General features: G+C 37.9%; 1 protein-coding gene across 8 annotated transcripts in view; it reads right to left on the bottom strand.

Moving 5' to 3' along the window:
- Positions 1-465, bottom strand: part of NMNAT3 (nicotinamide nucleotide adenylyltransferase 3) — a 32847-nt gene extending 32382 nt beyond the window's left edge. For 3 of the 8 annotated variants that reach the window (XM_055817478.1, XM_055817477.1, XM_055817474.1), the window contains exon 1: positions 348-465. The gene's annotated coding sequence lies outside the window, so the exon portion shown is untranslated. The remainder of the gene's footprint in view (positions 1-347) is intronic. The other 5 variants (XM_055817476.1, XM_055817475.1, XM_055817472.1 and 2 more) reach the window with 3 other exon arrangements.
- Between the last annotated feature and the right edge of the window lie 15573 nt (positions 466-16038).

Here is a 16038-nt window from a genome sequence, read left to right on the forward strand (position 1 = left end):
CGCGCACCACGTTTGCGGCTCGTCCCCCTCGCCCGGTCCGCGGGGCGGCCACAGCCGCCAGGCCCCGGCGCCGGCCCGAGAGGAGCGGAGCGCCGGGCCCAGCGCCGCCGCCGCCATCCCGCCGCGCTACGGGCTCCCCCCGGGCCCAGCTGCCGGGGGGGGTGGGCGAAGAAGCGGCAAGGCGGCTGCCGAAGGGCCGCACCCGGCCTCGCCGCAGGGAGCGCGGCCCCGCGGGGACAGCTCCGCGCCGCGACACCACGGGAGGGCCGCGGCCCCGCCGCCACCCCCCCGGCTCCTTCCCGCCGCCGCCAGCCCTCGGCCCGCCGCATCCTGCCCGCCGTCCTTACCGCGGCTGCCGGGCCGGTGTCGCGCCGTGCAGGACAAGCGGGGCTGGCCCCTCCTCGGCCCTGCGGTGCCGCTCGCCCCGGGCTGGCGCCGCGCTGCCTTGGCCCCTGCCAGCCCTGCGGCTGGGGCATCGCCGCTTGCCCTTGAGCCGGCCCTGCAGGGCGGCCTCCCCTTGGTAGGGAGCGGGGAAGGCAACGCATTAACTCCTGTATTCACCTGAATGTGACGTTCTAAACTTTTGGCATCCTGCTGTTATTTCGGTTTTTAAGGATGGGTTCTGCGGCCCCAGGGTTGTGAGATCGATTTGCAGCCGAAAAGAGTTTGCACGTTCTTGTGGCTTTCTCAGAGGCTTGCAATAACGAAGCTCAGTTTCTCTGATGGATAAGAGTCCCCTTCTGCTCCATCAGCTATTTAATATTTTGCAAAAGAAACAAATGTCATAAAATGTGTGTTAAATAGATTCTAAGCAAAAAACTGAAGTCTGGAGAGTTTTAAGTCATTTGCTTGTTCTTTTTAATTCTTAGGCATGTAAAATCTAGTTTCTTGAGATGACAGAATGTCACCAGTTAGTTTTAGAATCTACCCAAAACTTCCTATTTTTTGTAATGTTACAGGGAAGCACAACAATTCCTCTTGTCTGACACTGTGGTAAAAAATAAATAGGGTCGTGGATTGTACTGTTAAGCTTTACTGTGTGAAATGCGCATGTAAATGATAAAACTTGACTCCTGCATGGAGGCCATGAGCTGTGCTTCAGACCTTTGGCTGGCCTTGCTGAAGGCTGCCCAAGGAATGGTTTCAGCATCTGGGTCTTTGGCTTGTGACTGGGGGTAGGGTAGATACTTTTTAGGCATAACTTTAGAAAGTATGAAATCATGAACTGGGCTCCCCAGAGGAGGCACAAGCTTAAAAGAAAAAAAAAAATGATCCAGATAAGTATATAAAGTATTGTGTCTTCTGCTTTTAAGTGTATATAAATATGGGTTTGGGTCTTTCTCCCTAATGCTAAATTTCTCACACAAGCAAATGATCCCTGGAGCTGTACCTCAGGATGATTAAAGTAGCAGTGCTGGCAGTACTGAAATTGTTGTTTGCTTGTGTGTGGCTATGTATTTTTCCATGATATTTCCTTGCTCTTTTCTTGCCGTACCCTATTCCCACAAAGTTTCAAGTTTTTAGGGGAACAGTATTGTTAGTGGTAGAGTGGGTTTTTTATCATTTAATACAGGCAAAAAGACTACACAAACAAGTTCTTACATATAAGCAGCCTAGACTATAGGTGCACAGGCTTTAAAATGCTGTGGGATTGTATAATGATGAAAAGCCAGATAGGCAGTTTTGAAATGAACTAATGTTTATGTATAAATAATCTTTCTTATCAACAGATCTGCAAGAAACAATAGGGATTACAGAAAAAATAACTCCCCTAACTCCCTTTGAGAGAAAAAAAAACAATTTTGAAAAACTTTATGAAGCTGACATCCTAGTGCATAATGGATCATTTCTTTTTGCTGACCGGGCTTACTAAACATACAAAGCCTATTCTGAAAAGGAGTAGCTAGAATTAAAACCTCCTCTTTGCAGATTTTGAATTACTTTTATGTGTTTTGGGAATAAATAAGATTCCCTATAAAAGGAAACATTGTGCTTCATTTACGAAAAAGAAAACCAATTCAAAGATTGAATCTTGTGCATCAAGCTTGAAACCCAAGGGTGAGCATCTGACACAAATTAATGTGGCTCTACTGACCTCAATGGGAACAGTTCTATGGTAGCCGAGGTTCTGTCCTTCATAATTTTTGTTGTAAACTGAATCATAGTTGTAGCAATAGGTATTTCTTCCTTGTTGCCTTTAAACATAACCTTTCCATTTCAAATTAGAGTTTTTAGGAAACTATTTAATAAATAAAATGCTTTTTGAACTGAGCGGTATCTGGAATAATTTGCTGATGGTAACCAAACAGAGCAGTAGGTCTGATCCTAAACTGTGTTCTCCATTGAGCCCTCTTGAAAGTGGATGAAATTGCAAATCGTGCCTGAAGTGCAGCGATGTAAAAGAGATGATATGGGAAGAGATCAGTATCAGACAAGAAAGCGTGCAAGAGCTGAAGCACTGAGATGCCACACTGCAAGGGAAGAACAACCAACCACAGAAAGTTCCAAGCTAATTATGAAAATGAACTAATTAAAACCTGTCTTCCAGCAATTAAGACAAAGTTACCACTACAGAGTCATGTCATGTTTTGACAATTACCTAAAGATAATGGCAACCACTGCACCAGCTTCTCTCTTTATCACAGTAGCTTTTTTTCATGGGTTTCAATTCTGGACTTGTTTCAGTGGGAGCTGGGAGCAACAAGACTAATCTGGTACTCTTCTATTACTTTTAAGTAAAACATGAGTTAGAATACCCATGTCAAAGTGTAAAACTACAAGTATGAAATTCCAAGCCAAAGTTGTTCCAGATGCTATGAATTGCTGTACGAAATTTGGCATTCACTGGAGTTCTCGAGACACAAAGCTCCCAGGTTCTTACATAAGCTATGCACATCAAGGCTGTAGAATTAGGCCTTGTAATTGTAAAATCTGCCAAAACAGCAGCATGACAAGTCAGCATAATCTTTTAGTTCTTGGCATCTGCCCTTTACTGATGCGTAGTTCAGATCTGAAAAAAATTCTATTGGGAGGAGATGGAGAAGAGAAACATGAGAGAAGTCTTCATTAACCTTTACCCTCCATAACATAATTGGAAAGCATTAGCTTGAAGTCTTGGCTTGGACAATGAGGTGATCATTCACTCAGCTTAATCTATGAAGTAAATACACAAGGTTTTATTTTTACATTACTTAAATGCTGCAGTTACGGTTAGTTTGAACATTAAATCAAATATTACAAATCCGGATGGACAAGAAAACGTTAACTTCCTGCAAATGAAAATCATTCAGTTGCTTGATTGCTATTGGAATTAAAGGCAAACATTAGCAAATCCATTGTTACTGAGGTGAGCAGTAGAACTCAGAAAGGATAAAAAGCAGTACAGAAACAAAGCAAAGCAGGCTCCAGTGTGCTATATTCCTCTGAAGCTGCAGAAGACAAATGAGTAAAGGTAGAGATAGGGCAGAATACAAAGCTTTATTTGAAAGCTAAGAAAAAGCCCCAACAATGTAAAAGGCCTCAAATAACAAATAAAACTTTTTAACTTGGCTGCAAGGAAGATGAAGATTTATCTAGAAGATAAAAATTTCTCACTTGTTTTAGGTTCTGTGACAATCAAAGCAGCTTTTTGTCATAGGTGAACAGAATGGAATGTTTGATTCATTTCTTTCTTTTTTTCTTTTATTAGAGAGTCTGTCACACATGCATTTTTTATTGTTTTGTTTTGGTTTTTTATTCTCTGCTTAATCCTCCACTGTTTGTAAAATTCTGTCAATATATATCGATTCTATCTTGGTAAGCATTGTCTTCCAATTGTTTTGTCTTTTCCTTTTGGTCATTGATTTTACTTGCTTGTATTTTGAATTGTAGTGAAGTTAAAATAGCTCGTTTTGTTTGCATTGATGTTTCAGATAACATTGCATATCTTTCCAGCATAGTGAGTGGTATAATTGGTTGATAAAATCTCAGCATTAGGGTTATGTTTGGTAATTTAATGACTCTTAAAAAAAATTGTGCAAGGTTGTATCTGGAAGTAACAACAACAACATATAGGCGGTCCGAGAGAATCTTTGTATGATCATTTGAAAATTGATTTTTTAATACAAGAAACTTGGCAGTGTTTTTTTCAAGTGGATTTTTAAAAAGTATTTGGCACCTTGCTTTTCATTTTTAAGCTCTTGGGGATATCTCTTGATGGATGTTAGCAAGCTATTGTATTCTTCCTCTGTAATCTACAGTTTTACCTGCAGGAATTTTTAATAATTGTACTGGAAACCACAGCATCATTTTATACCTAAAGCCTCCACATCACTGGAAGTTTGAGATTTAATAGTTCTGCAGAGCTGAAAGTGGGACTAATACTGTTACCAAAGGGAAACCATTCCTGTTTTGCTGTTATAGTTCTGTTCAAATTTGGAAAGAACCAAGACAAAAATACTAGTACTATAATGCCCCCCACTGTGGCACATGGGTGTACGTACCAGCAGAGTTAAAGCTTCTTTCAGTGATGTGATCCCATATTGGCACTTGCTGGATCTCTGCATATTGATGTGGCTGGACAGATGTTCCTGTGCTGAGTTGGGCAGTGGCCTCGCAAGGGAAGGGCGGTAGGAGCACAGCTATGAGCAGAGCAGTGTGTGGGGAGAGCCAAGTCAGCCGAGTCTCTTGAGCAGAAACTCCAGTAGTAAAGAAGGTTGCCATGAGAATACAGTATAAGATTTACATCTTTTACCAAGAATTAAATTGAATCAAAAAGAAACTTATATGCTGATAGATGACAGTAACTTCTTTGCCGCCTTAGCCTGAACAGAACCTTTCTAACTTTACACTGGTATACTTGAGAGGAATAACAAAGTTTTGGGCATTGATTCTGTTTAACGTGCAGGGAACAGTCCTGTAATGATCGGAATAATTTTAATTAAATTACTTTTAGTTAAAATAAAGCACTAGTCAAAACTGAAATGTACCATGGTGGTATATTTGTTCTGATGAGGTTTTGACTGCATAGGGCTCACTGATCTCTTGCACAGATAGGGCAGAGAGAAAAGAAAACAAGTCTAATACTGGAAAGCATATGGGTTTTCATAAAATTGAGTATCTGACACAATTCCGTTATACAAAGATACTGAGAGGATTTTGTGTTCTTTCAGGGCAGAACAGAGAATAATTTCAAAATCTTGAAGGTCTGTTGTGGAACAGAACTGTCATATTTTGGGGAGCTCTGTAATTTGTAGAATAGCTTCTCTGTAACATGGAGTTGTGTAACAGAAAAATGGGTCTAATATGTGGATTTCATTATTGCTTATCTAAGAGGAATTGCTGTAAAGGCTCATTATTTCTCCACTCTTAAGTAATGGCTTAATCCAGGCTTTGACTCCTGCTGCCAGAGCCACACAGGTTTGCTGAAATGCTCAAGTTTGTTGCTATTTTCTGGGAGCAAACCATAGTTACAATGTTTTTTCCCCATGTGACCTCCTTTTCTGCTCCTCCTCTACTGATGTCAGGAGGAAACTAAGGAATTTTTGCCTGCTCATAACCAATTTTATGGTTAGTACACCAGGATTTTTGTATACAAAGTGGTCAGTTGTGTGTTTTTTGTGTTTGGAGGAATTATTGCAATGTCACTTTTCCCACAGAAGAATTCCCTCTGTGCACACGTGGTGATGGTACTCATGCTCTTAGAAATCTGTACAACGTCACCAGGCAGTGGGAAGCATTACTCAGGTGATGGTCAGCTGCCACCCCTTAATGTCACTCAGATGCCTGCCTTTCCTGTGTAGCTAATACTGCCAGCCCCCTCAAGGACTATTGATGTGCAGTATGGTTTTAATTAAAAATATATAAATTTCTGTCCATATTTATACAGTTTTTAAAGCCTGCAATATCGTACTTCACAGCATAAAAGTTAAATGTGATGTAAATGTCACATTTTACCCATTTGGTAATATAGTTCTCTTTCTTAGTTTCTGTTATCTTCGTCACCAAGGGGATTTCTCTCTCTCTCAGCCCCCACCAGTCTAGTTTTTAATGACTTGGCTAGAAGATTATTTAATCTGTTTTATATAAACTTTAAAATGATATGATGAGGCATAAATATAATGCTCAAAATCTTGATTTTGGTATAATTTAATATAAAGGATCTTTTACAAAGCAGTATTGTGCAGCGCAAAGCATCAAGGCTTTCATCCATCTTTATTGTTTCTCATTTAGGCCCAGATCCACACTTACATGCCAGATGGCAACTGCAGAGGAGTTTCAAGTTATAGCTGCAATAGACGAGAAGATAAGTGCCTCTTGAGAAAGGGAAAGCCAGATTGCATATTCTTTTCAATTGCACCTGATGACTTATTGCTAGTCACTAATTGGCTTGTCCGTACACAGGCAATTCAGAATCTGATGGCAGTGCCTAACTTTATCTTTAGCTCTGTTCTTCCTGCAGAGATCACTGGTGAAATAAACCCTTGCAGAGAAGAATATTTTATATGAAGCTCTGTGAAAAGCAAACCTAAGGGTTTTTTTCTTTTCATTATTGCTGTGTCAAGATTTTTTGCTTCAGGAGAGCTATAAAATCTTGCATAACTGTCATTGTTAATTATTATTTGAAAATAGAGTAGCTGACAGTGATGTGCTAACAACTGGCAATATATGCGTATTAAAAGAGAGACAGAAAACAACAATAAGTAGTGCTTGGTCTGTTTTTCATTAAAAATAGGAATATTTTAATAGCAGTCTTCCTTTCCTACATATCTTTGAGTGCATTTTCATTTTAGTCCTGGGTGGGGCATTTGACAACTTGTTTAGACTGCATACAGAGAACCAAGAGAGCCAACTATGAAGAGCATAAAATAACTTGGGAATGAGAAGCTGCTGGTTTATTTTCACTACTTAAAAGCCGTCAGCAGCTGAAATATCTCTAGAGCTTTAGAACAGTGTTGTTGCTTGCCATTGTTGATGAAAGACAAAATCTGTGTTTAATGGTACAGTGTATAGCCAACCTTGTAATAAACCCTTTAAAAGGTGAAGTATCCACTTAGAAAACAGCATCCCTCATGCAATAAAATGTCAGCAATTTTCCAGCTAATGCAGAACCTACATTATCTCCCAAAGTCTTCAATTGAAAGCATTTTCCCTTTTATCATTTTCCCGAGACACATTTTGCTAAATGCAGTGACAACTTACCAGAGTTATGTGCAAACAGAAAAAGAGCAGCTTTCTGAGTTATAAATGAGTATCAGTTGTCTTGAAGAAAAAAATCAAGGAAAAACAGGCTATGTAATTAAGATCTTAATGTTCAGTATTTTTGTTGTCCATGTGTCTGTAATCACAGTCCCAACAAAAACAAAAGTATGGGTGTGAACGTGCAACATATCAGGGCTGTAATACCATAGAAATAGGTAAAGAGCCTATCTTGTTAAACAAACGTGGAGCAAAATATATCACTGGGAATCAATGGTACTTCTCAACGGTATTCTCAACAAAGAAAGGTGTGAAAGAGTACAAATATTCTTAAGTATAACATGACCACATCAAACTTCTGGAAAAATCACTGGGGAGATTTCCCCAACTCTCTAACTGGACCGTGAATAGAGTCTGAATCTTATAAATTATCATTTGCTTCAGAAAATTGCTAAATTGACTTTTCCTGTTGAGGGCTCCACCAGTAACAGATAAGACACAATCGCAGACAACCATCCAGTCAAGAATGAAGCTGCTTAACACTTGGATAGCTGTGTAGTTAAACCAGCAGCTCCCAGGGAAATAAAATTTAGACATTGCAAACATGTTAGAAGTCAATGAATCTAGATTCCTAAAAATCCTGGGTCGGGTCCTTTCAGTGGTTTGTTGGCTTTTTTTTTTTTTTTTCTTTTTTTTTTCATAACATGGGATCCAGACTTAAAAGACAATGGAGTAATTGCAGTGGTCCCACTGCTACAGCTGAGCCAATAGCTTGCAGCTGACAAGACTTTAAATTCTTTCCATATACCTGAAGGAATCGCCTAGGTCATCAACAACCACAGGTGGGTTACAAAAAGTATTTATTGAACAAAATGTAGCAGCTATAAAATAGAATTTAAAAATGCATCCAATTGGGTATAAGTTGAACTTGCAAGTGTGAGTTACTGCTGCGATAGTGTGCCCTTTTGAATGAGGCTTTTGAAACAGTGCACTTGCATAGGAACTTTGGAGAGTAATCATCATAGTGGTTTCTACCATAGCTTTTGCAAAACATGATCCGGTTTAATTAAATGCTTCTCAACATACAGCTGCACATTGGTGGTTAAAAATGTTTGCAGTGCCTTTTTGTTATCTTGCAAAATAAAAGGCACTTTATATTCTAAAGTATGCCTTAAAACTTCTGAGGGAAAATAAATAACTGGAAAGTAAGGGAAGAAAGTCTGTTATGGTTTAGAGTGGACACATTAAGTGGTTAAAACCAAAGAACTGGGATGGATGGCTGGGAGGACAGTAAGAATTAAGGTAACTTGCTAAGAGATGTTTGAAATAGTAGCGTGCTGTGCAGTTATCTGTGAATAAATACTTGCTAATAGTGATAAAGTAGTAGTATGTTCTGTAATTGAAATATCTTGAAATGCTAAATTGAATATTATAATTTGTTTACCATATATTATAGCATGATTTATGTCAGCCTATACATGTTATAAGATAGCATAACAGATGAAATTACGAGATAGAAGCAAGCTTTCACCAGATTTGACTGGTGGAATTAAAACTATGAAGGACTTACTAATTACTACTTAATGACCAGAAGCAACCCAAAGTGAAAGTGAAGACAGCAAATCTGGAATAAGTAGGTGAAATGAGTAAGACTTCTTATAGTCTGTAATTGTCCGTAGGATATCACTGACCTATTGCTGTGTTTGGGGCAAGCAGGGTGTTTTATAAGAACTGGTAACAGGCTAATACATCTAACATTTGTATTCTACAAATCAGAATAAAATTAACTGATACCTTACTTCAGGGCTTTGCTGGTTACTTTTGAAGCATTAGGCGTTGGCTATCGTTGGAGGAAACTCAAAAGCATCATTATATGGCAAAGTGACATGCAGTTTTTATATGAATTTATTGCTCTATAAGATGCTGGCTTGACAGACATATTATAGACCAACCCCACCTTTAGATATACAGCTTCTGAAGATGAAAAAGTAGTTTGGTTACTGTACAACTAAAAGATAATTTTTCCCAATGGAGAAAAATAACTGTTCTTTCTCCTTGAGATTAAATGTCATTTGTTGAAAATTTTAGAGATTGTTTTCTTCAGTCTTATTTTTCATTTTCAGCTAATACTGACTGAATTCAGTGGGGTTGTGTGGCCTAAATCAGTAAGTTTGTGCTCAGAACTATCAAGGCTGGTTGACCTTGCTTAGATTTGTTTGGCAAGAACAGAGGTGATGGAGATGTGGGTTTTTTGTTTTGGTTTTTTTTTTTTTTTTTTTTTTGAGATACAGCATTCTGTGTTTGTGGATAAGTGCTCTGTAACAAACATTTTTTTCCCCGAGTTGGCAATGATGGGGTAACAGGTCTGCATGAAACAGTGGGGGCTTTCTTATGCTTACTTTTCTGCCACAAAGATATTCACGTGTATGAATAATAGCAATAGTCTCTGTGGCTTTTTTTTAACTTGATGACTTAAATACATTAACCACTGTTTTTATTTGTTGATATGCTATGTCACACACATCTCTGCAAATACAGCAATGAGTAATTCAGTTTTCGATGTCGGACCAGTTACAGAAGGTGCTGCTTTCCTGATAAAGGTCCAAGGTGCTTTTCAATGAATCATTGCTCTAATAAATCATTTTGTATTTATACTAGCGTATACAAGTTAGGATATTAATTTCCAAGCAGTGCCTGTCATGAATATGTAGTTTAAAAAACCTTGGCTGAATAAAGCATATGGACTTTACATTTCAAGACCCTATCTGTAATTCACTGTACATTCATGCTGATACACAGACAAAGGTGAATTAGTTCCAGACAAAAATGCATCAATGCTCTATTGAATAGTCAATTATTAAACACATAATGGAATCTGTGGTTATCAAGGCATGCTCAGAATGTGCATAGGGTACCTAATTTGCACCAGAATGGAACAGAATCAGTCTATTTCTAAAAAAATCTAGGCAAAAGTATATTAACATGGGATTAAAATGAGTTATTGGTTCTGCTGTACAATGAATGGGCTTACTTTACTTTATTTAACCATCCCAAGGAGTTAATTTCAGGGCTGCCTTATATGTACAAATCAGAAAAACAGCAGTAAACAACATTATTTTCACTGCCCTCAAGAAATAACCTATCCAATTGTCAATGTTCTGTTTTGTGGAGAAAAAACAAGTTTTTGAGGACCACACATGAAGGTAAATGTTACAATGTAAAACTCCTGATAACTGTTGTTGTAGCAATTTGGTTGAATAAAATGAAGAAGAAAAAAGTAAATCAGTTATTGCTGGATGATGAGAAAAATATCTCACGAATGTCACCTGCATGAGGTTTTAACTCTTGTTCATTCCCCTAAATCTATAGTAAAGATTTTATTCAGGGAAAAAAAGTGTTTGACAATTGACTGATGGTTGACTTAAACAAACTACAAACATTATTCAGGCTGTGGCTGTTTATTATTTTACTACAATTATATACCATGACAATTGGTTTAGTGCGTATTTTTTATTAACATTAGGCAAGCTGCAGATTTATTGCAGTATGTTTAAAGGTACAGTTTAAATCAACAAAGAGGTGTGTCAGTCTGGCTGTGTGACTTCAAGTGGGTTTTAGTAGAACTTTATTCTCTGTTGCATTAAATGTAATTACAGGTGTAGTAAATTGAGATATTACTATGTATATTTTCATGGTTTATAAGATTATATTTCCTGATTTGTGACTTTCAAAATACTTTTTACTAACATTTTTTGCAGCATAAGTAATCACAGTTATTTGCATGGTCCAATAAAAATCACAAAATCTCTCCTTAGCAAGATTCAGCAGGTTGCTGTTACTTTATTTTCCAAAAAGACCTGGACAGTATGTGAGACTATATTCAGTTATTAGTGATTTTTTGTGTATATTAAACAAGGAATATGTGTAATGGAGGGCTTTATATGTATAAATTGTTATATGCAACAAAAAGAAAAAAAATGTGTAATGGTATGTAAGATACTGCGAGAATTTCTTGGTTAATGAGATTACAAGTGCAAGTTAATTTATCTGTATGAAAGTAGAAGAATTCAGAGGCAGAAATTCAGAAGTGGAGACTGTTCATGCCTAGCTTTCTGAGATACCTTTTCTTCCAGACATTTCTGCTAGAATTTGAATGCAAAAGATTAGATGTTCTGCAATCTTGTAAGGTATTCTTGTAAACGTGCTGACCCTCACTGATTGTTGTTTTGTGAGACACTAAAGACCAGAATATTTTATATGGTTATGTGCAAAAAGTTCTCAGTTGAGTTACTTGGTATGTAAAAACAGAAGGAAAGTTTGCAAAAGAGGTGGGATAACATTTCTCCACTTCCGTGTAAGGTGTTTAAATGCATCTCCAAGTGGATAATGGAGGTAGGAGGTTTTACTGCAGAAAAACACATGACGAGAACATGCCATGATTGCGTAAAAAAAGCTTGTGTATCATGTTTCTCTTCATGATCTTAAATATTTAAGTCACACTTAGCTGTTAAAAACAGCTATCTGAAATAGCATGGTATCTTGTGATTACTCCATCTGAGTGAACTTCAAGAAGTTGACTTTAACAATAGATATTAACAAAAACTTAGCAAATGAGTGTAGTTAAAATTACTGGTCCAAATCCTCAACATATAACACTCCATTAATTCTTAACCTTCAACACCTCAGTGTTCTAACCAAGCTCTGAGAAGTATCTTTGCCACTAACCGTTCATTCCACTGGGGATTCTGTAACTGAGGCATCTGAGTGGTAACCGCCATTAATAGTAGTAAGCCTCAAGCACCTGCAGTCAAGGCATTTGCTATAGCTGTCAGTCAGCTAGGCTTTCATCATCAGCTCATTTATCCTTCTGTTCCAGTCATTGATCAACCAACTTCTGATGCAATTTTTTTGAGTACCTTGTTGATACCACCGCAGATGTAATTGCCTGCTATTGTGATTCATGCTGTTACTTCTATTGACCTTTTGGTATTGTTTTGTTCTTCCCGAAGAAGAGGATATTTTGTTAGCTATGGGGCCTTTATGATTAATGATGTGATCAGAGGATGGTGAGAACTGTCTGGAATATGAATCTATCTTGGTGTGAAGGAGGGGCTCATTTATGTCAAATGAGATTTTTTGCTCATATTTTTGTAGCTGCAGGTACAAGCCTCAGAGTAAGTCTGCATCTGCTTAGTTGTGCTCCAGGCAATGATTGTCTCATGTTAAAAGTCATTTGGGGTGAGATACTGTTTCAAAAGCTTTCTCATGGAGATTCTCTCATGTCCTCTGAAAGAAAAGATCCAGTTTCACTCACAAATTCATTAAGTCCTGGAGGGAGTCCTGAGGTAGCTCACATGTTTGGGAACAATGTGTCCTCATGTTGGCCCTAGCTTTGGTACCTTGATTTAGAGGGGATAGGAAGTTGTGATGGGTTAGGACTCTCCACCTTAGCATGAAATCTGTTTGTGTCTTTTATTACCTGTTTGGGTCCTGGGGAAAGTGGTTATTTGAGTTCTGCCCCTGAACAAAACTTTGTTTCCAGGAGACCAAGAGAGTCTGAAAAGATATCACAGTATCCCCTGTTTAAACAGTGCAATATTCTAACAGAGCGGCTCCAGTGATTAAGGACTACTATTCTCCAGTTCAACTCTCATTTTGCTTGCAAGTTGTCCAAGTCTTTTCACTTAGCTTGATGTTTTTGCTTATCCACATTACCCGTACTTTTTCAGGTTCACTTTCCTCCCGCTCTACTGAGCAATTTCACTGTTTCCGCTAGTGACTGCTTATGCTAATCTAAGAAATGCTTATAATAAGAAAACTCCTCCAAACATGCAATCATAATAACATGTGTTGGGTTTTTTCAATGTAGCAAGACAGACAGAAAAATCAGGTTTTGCATACTTAGTTAATTAAAATCATAAGCTAAGGCTTGTATAAACTAGTAGCTGTTTCAGTAGCAGGAGAAGAAATTCAGCCCATTTAAAGATATTTCTCAAGTGCTGCTTGGATTGGAAGAGGAAACAGCAATACTGCTGAAAATACTCATGACGTGCAGAGCAGACTAGTTAGCTTGCTTCTTTCTCTCCCTTAGACATCTGTAATACAAACAAAAACCAAACCAGCAATTCCATTTGTTCCAGCATCCCCTGAGATTTTCCAGGCTGCAGTATCTTTACCTTAACAGAGATTCAATCCTGTTGGTTCTACATGTCTAAGCTTACATGAGGGCCCCATTGGCCTCTCTGGATCCTGCATGGATATCTGGATCTTCATTGATGCCTGCATGGTCAAAGACTGCATAACTGCACAATGTAGAGTGGTGTAACATTACTGTATGTAATTTCTTTATGCTGCTAATGTTGTAGAAAAAGAGAAGGAAAGAATCTACTAATTCTTAATTTCTTTCTTCTGTCCTATCTGGACTTTTCTGCAAATGTTTGTTTGAGCCTCATGAGTATAACAAATAGATTTTGACTTTTGTTAAAGCTACAGTAAGTCCGCAACCCTTATGTACTGCTGAAATTTGGTGTTTCATTCCTTCCTGTCTTCAGTTTCTCTGCGTTCCTCCTGGTAGTAGTATTTGCTGGAAGCAGTGCGACAGCGGCACAGAGCCCTTAAAGTTGCATGAGTGAACAACTTCAGTGCCAGCTGCAGGACTACTAGTCTTTTGGAATCTAATTCTGTAAGCCCCAGTGGAAATGACTGCAGATTTCTTTATAAGATAAAAGTTATGAACCTTCAAGGTAAAGCACGGCATTGAATAAAGGACGAGTTAAAAATAAAATTACAATTGTGCATAAGAAGAGCAGTGTCTCTTTGGAGGAAATAGTACTTGTGTATGCAAACAGATTAAAACATTTGCATCTATAACCTATACATTTTGTTTATGTATACAGTACAGATAGTCAAACAGCTACAGAAAAGGCTGGGCTTTGTCAGAAAGGAAGGAAAACCAGAGTGTAAAACAGTAGTAAAGAGGAGGGAAAAGATACTCCAAAACTTCATGTGTTGACATTGAAATGCAGTGAGTTCAATAGTGCCATATTTAGAACAACTCCATTTCTTTGCAATTTGCAAGAAATGGCACAGTGAGGTAAACAGAACTGAAGAAGAAAAAGTATACCTGATGTTCTTAAAAAGGTAATGAACTTTCCTTAAGAGAAGTCTTAAACAAAATGCCCAGAAAAACAATAAAGAATTAATAGCTAGGGAATGTAATACTCGATTTAAATCTTTTCACATCTAAAATAAATCTTCTTAACCCAAGAACTGTTCAGCCATCTATGGATATGATATTCCAAGAAACGGGTGTATTAAAGGAGGGTTAGGTTAAAGGAAACATAGTTAACATTAAATTTATTCTCCTCTAGAGTTTCCTGAGCCCATGCATAGTAATGCTGAACTGTGAGCTAGGCAATAAGGGCTCCTCTTGTAAAGTTTTCTGCAGTGAGGATGCAGGTGCTTGTTACATCTGAAACTGCTTTATGGAACTGAATTTGCATTTCCTGCTAATTTGGCTTTCTTTATACATGAATAATTTGAATCAAAGCAATAGTAGGAAAGGTGGATTTTTTTGCCAAGACTTGCAATTCAGTGAGGTTAATGACAGTGGTACTGCTTTACTCAAGAAATGAATTTGCCCTTAAGTTATAATACGAATTCTTCAAAAGAGATGCTTCAAAAAGCCTAGGTAACTTTTCTCCTATCAATCATTGAAAGCTATTACAGAGGAACTGATGATGTTTAAAATGTTTATTAGCTTAACATCTGTATTGGGTAAGGACATACTGTCTATGTTGTAGAGAGGAAAAAATGGGTAACAGATTCTTAAAATTCAGGTAGTTAATCCCGAAGTAATCTATAGCATCTGGATAACTCTTGAAGGCCTGGGTTTGTGTGATTTAGCCAAGGTAAAAGAGCAAATCTGTGAAATAATAGAAATCCAAACTTGAGTCTCAGGCCAACTGTCTGGGCAGTGGACTGTCTTGCCCTGCAGAACTCCTCTAGCTATTAACAGACTATCTGTGTGAAGATGACATTTTGCTGTGACCAATGTCAGTAAGAAATACTTTTTTTTCACACTTTCCTCCAAAGTATTTTAGGAAACGATGTAAATATTTTTGAACAACATTAACTAGAATTTCTTACAGTAGTTGTGAAGAATGAATTTTTAATTCCATCTATAAAAGAGGCTATGTCAGTATGGGCTTAGAAGCAAGAAAGAATCTAAGAAAATATAATGCAACTACTCCAAAATGTGGCTGCTCTTGTCTTGCAGGGTTAAAGGAAGGGTTAAAATGTTTTTTGACTAGCAGATACAGAAGCAAAGGATGTAACACAGTAACTGATTCATGTCCTTCTTAGCAGTAATAACAGGCAATGAAATCTTGGTCTGTATCATTCAATATTAATCCCTAGGCTGTACAGTGTGCAATACCTAAAATTAATACTGAAAAAGGAGATAAACAAAGAAAAGTTAAAACAACTGTTATCAAAATCAGAAGGAAATTGTACCAAATGTTTGTAGGGTGAAGTTACTGGTAGCTACTTCCTACACATGTACCCTTCTGCCACTTTATATGCCACCTACCAGACTGAATTGTCTGGGCAATGTAACTTCGTTCATGTATCTGTAGAGGAGAATGAAAGAAAAGCCACCAAAGTAAAAATCAAATATTATGAATGACTCTTTGCAGAGTCTGTAATGGAATATATGTCAAACTCTATTAAAATTATACATGGGTAAAATCCTAGTTAGCATCGAAATTGTGCCAGTAGTGCAACTTACACAGAAGGTCCAGTGAGCATTTTCTCCTCAGATACACTTTAATGTATTTAATGCTAATCCATTAAAGTGCCGTA

Source organism: Falco peregrinus, chromosome 12, assembly GCF_023634155.1.
Source record: "Falco peregrinus isolate bFalPer1 chromosome 12, bFalPer1.pri, whole genome shotgun sequence".
Taxonomy (NCBI): domain Eukaryota; kingdom Metazoa; phylum Chordata; class Aves; order Falconiformes; family Falconidae; genus Falco; species Falco peregrinus.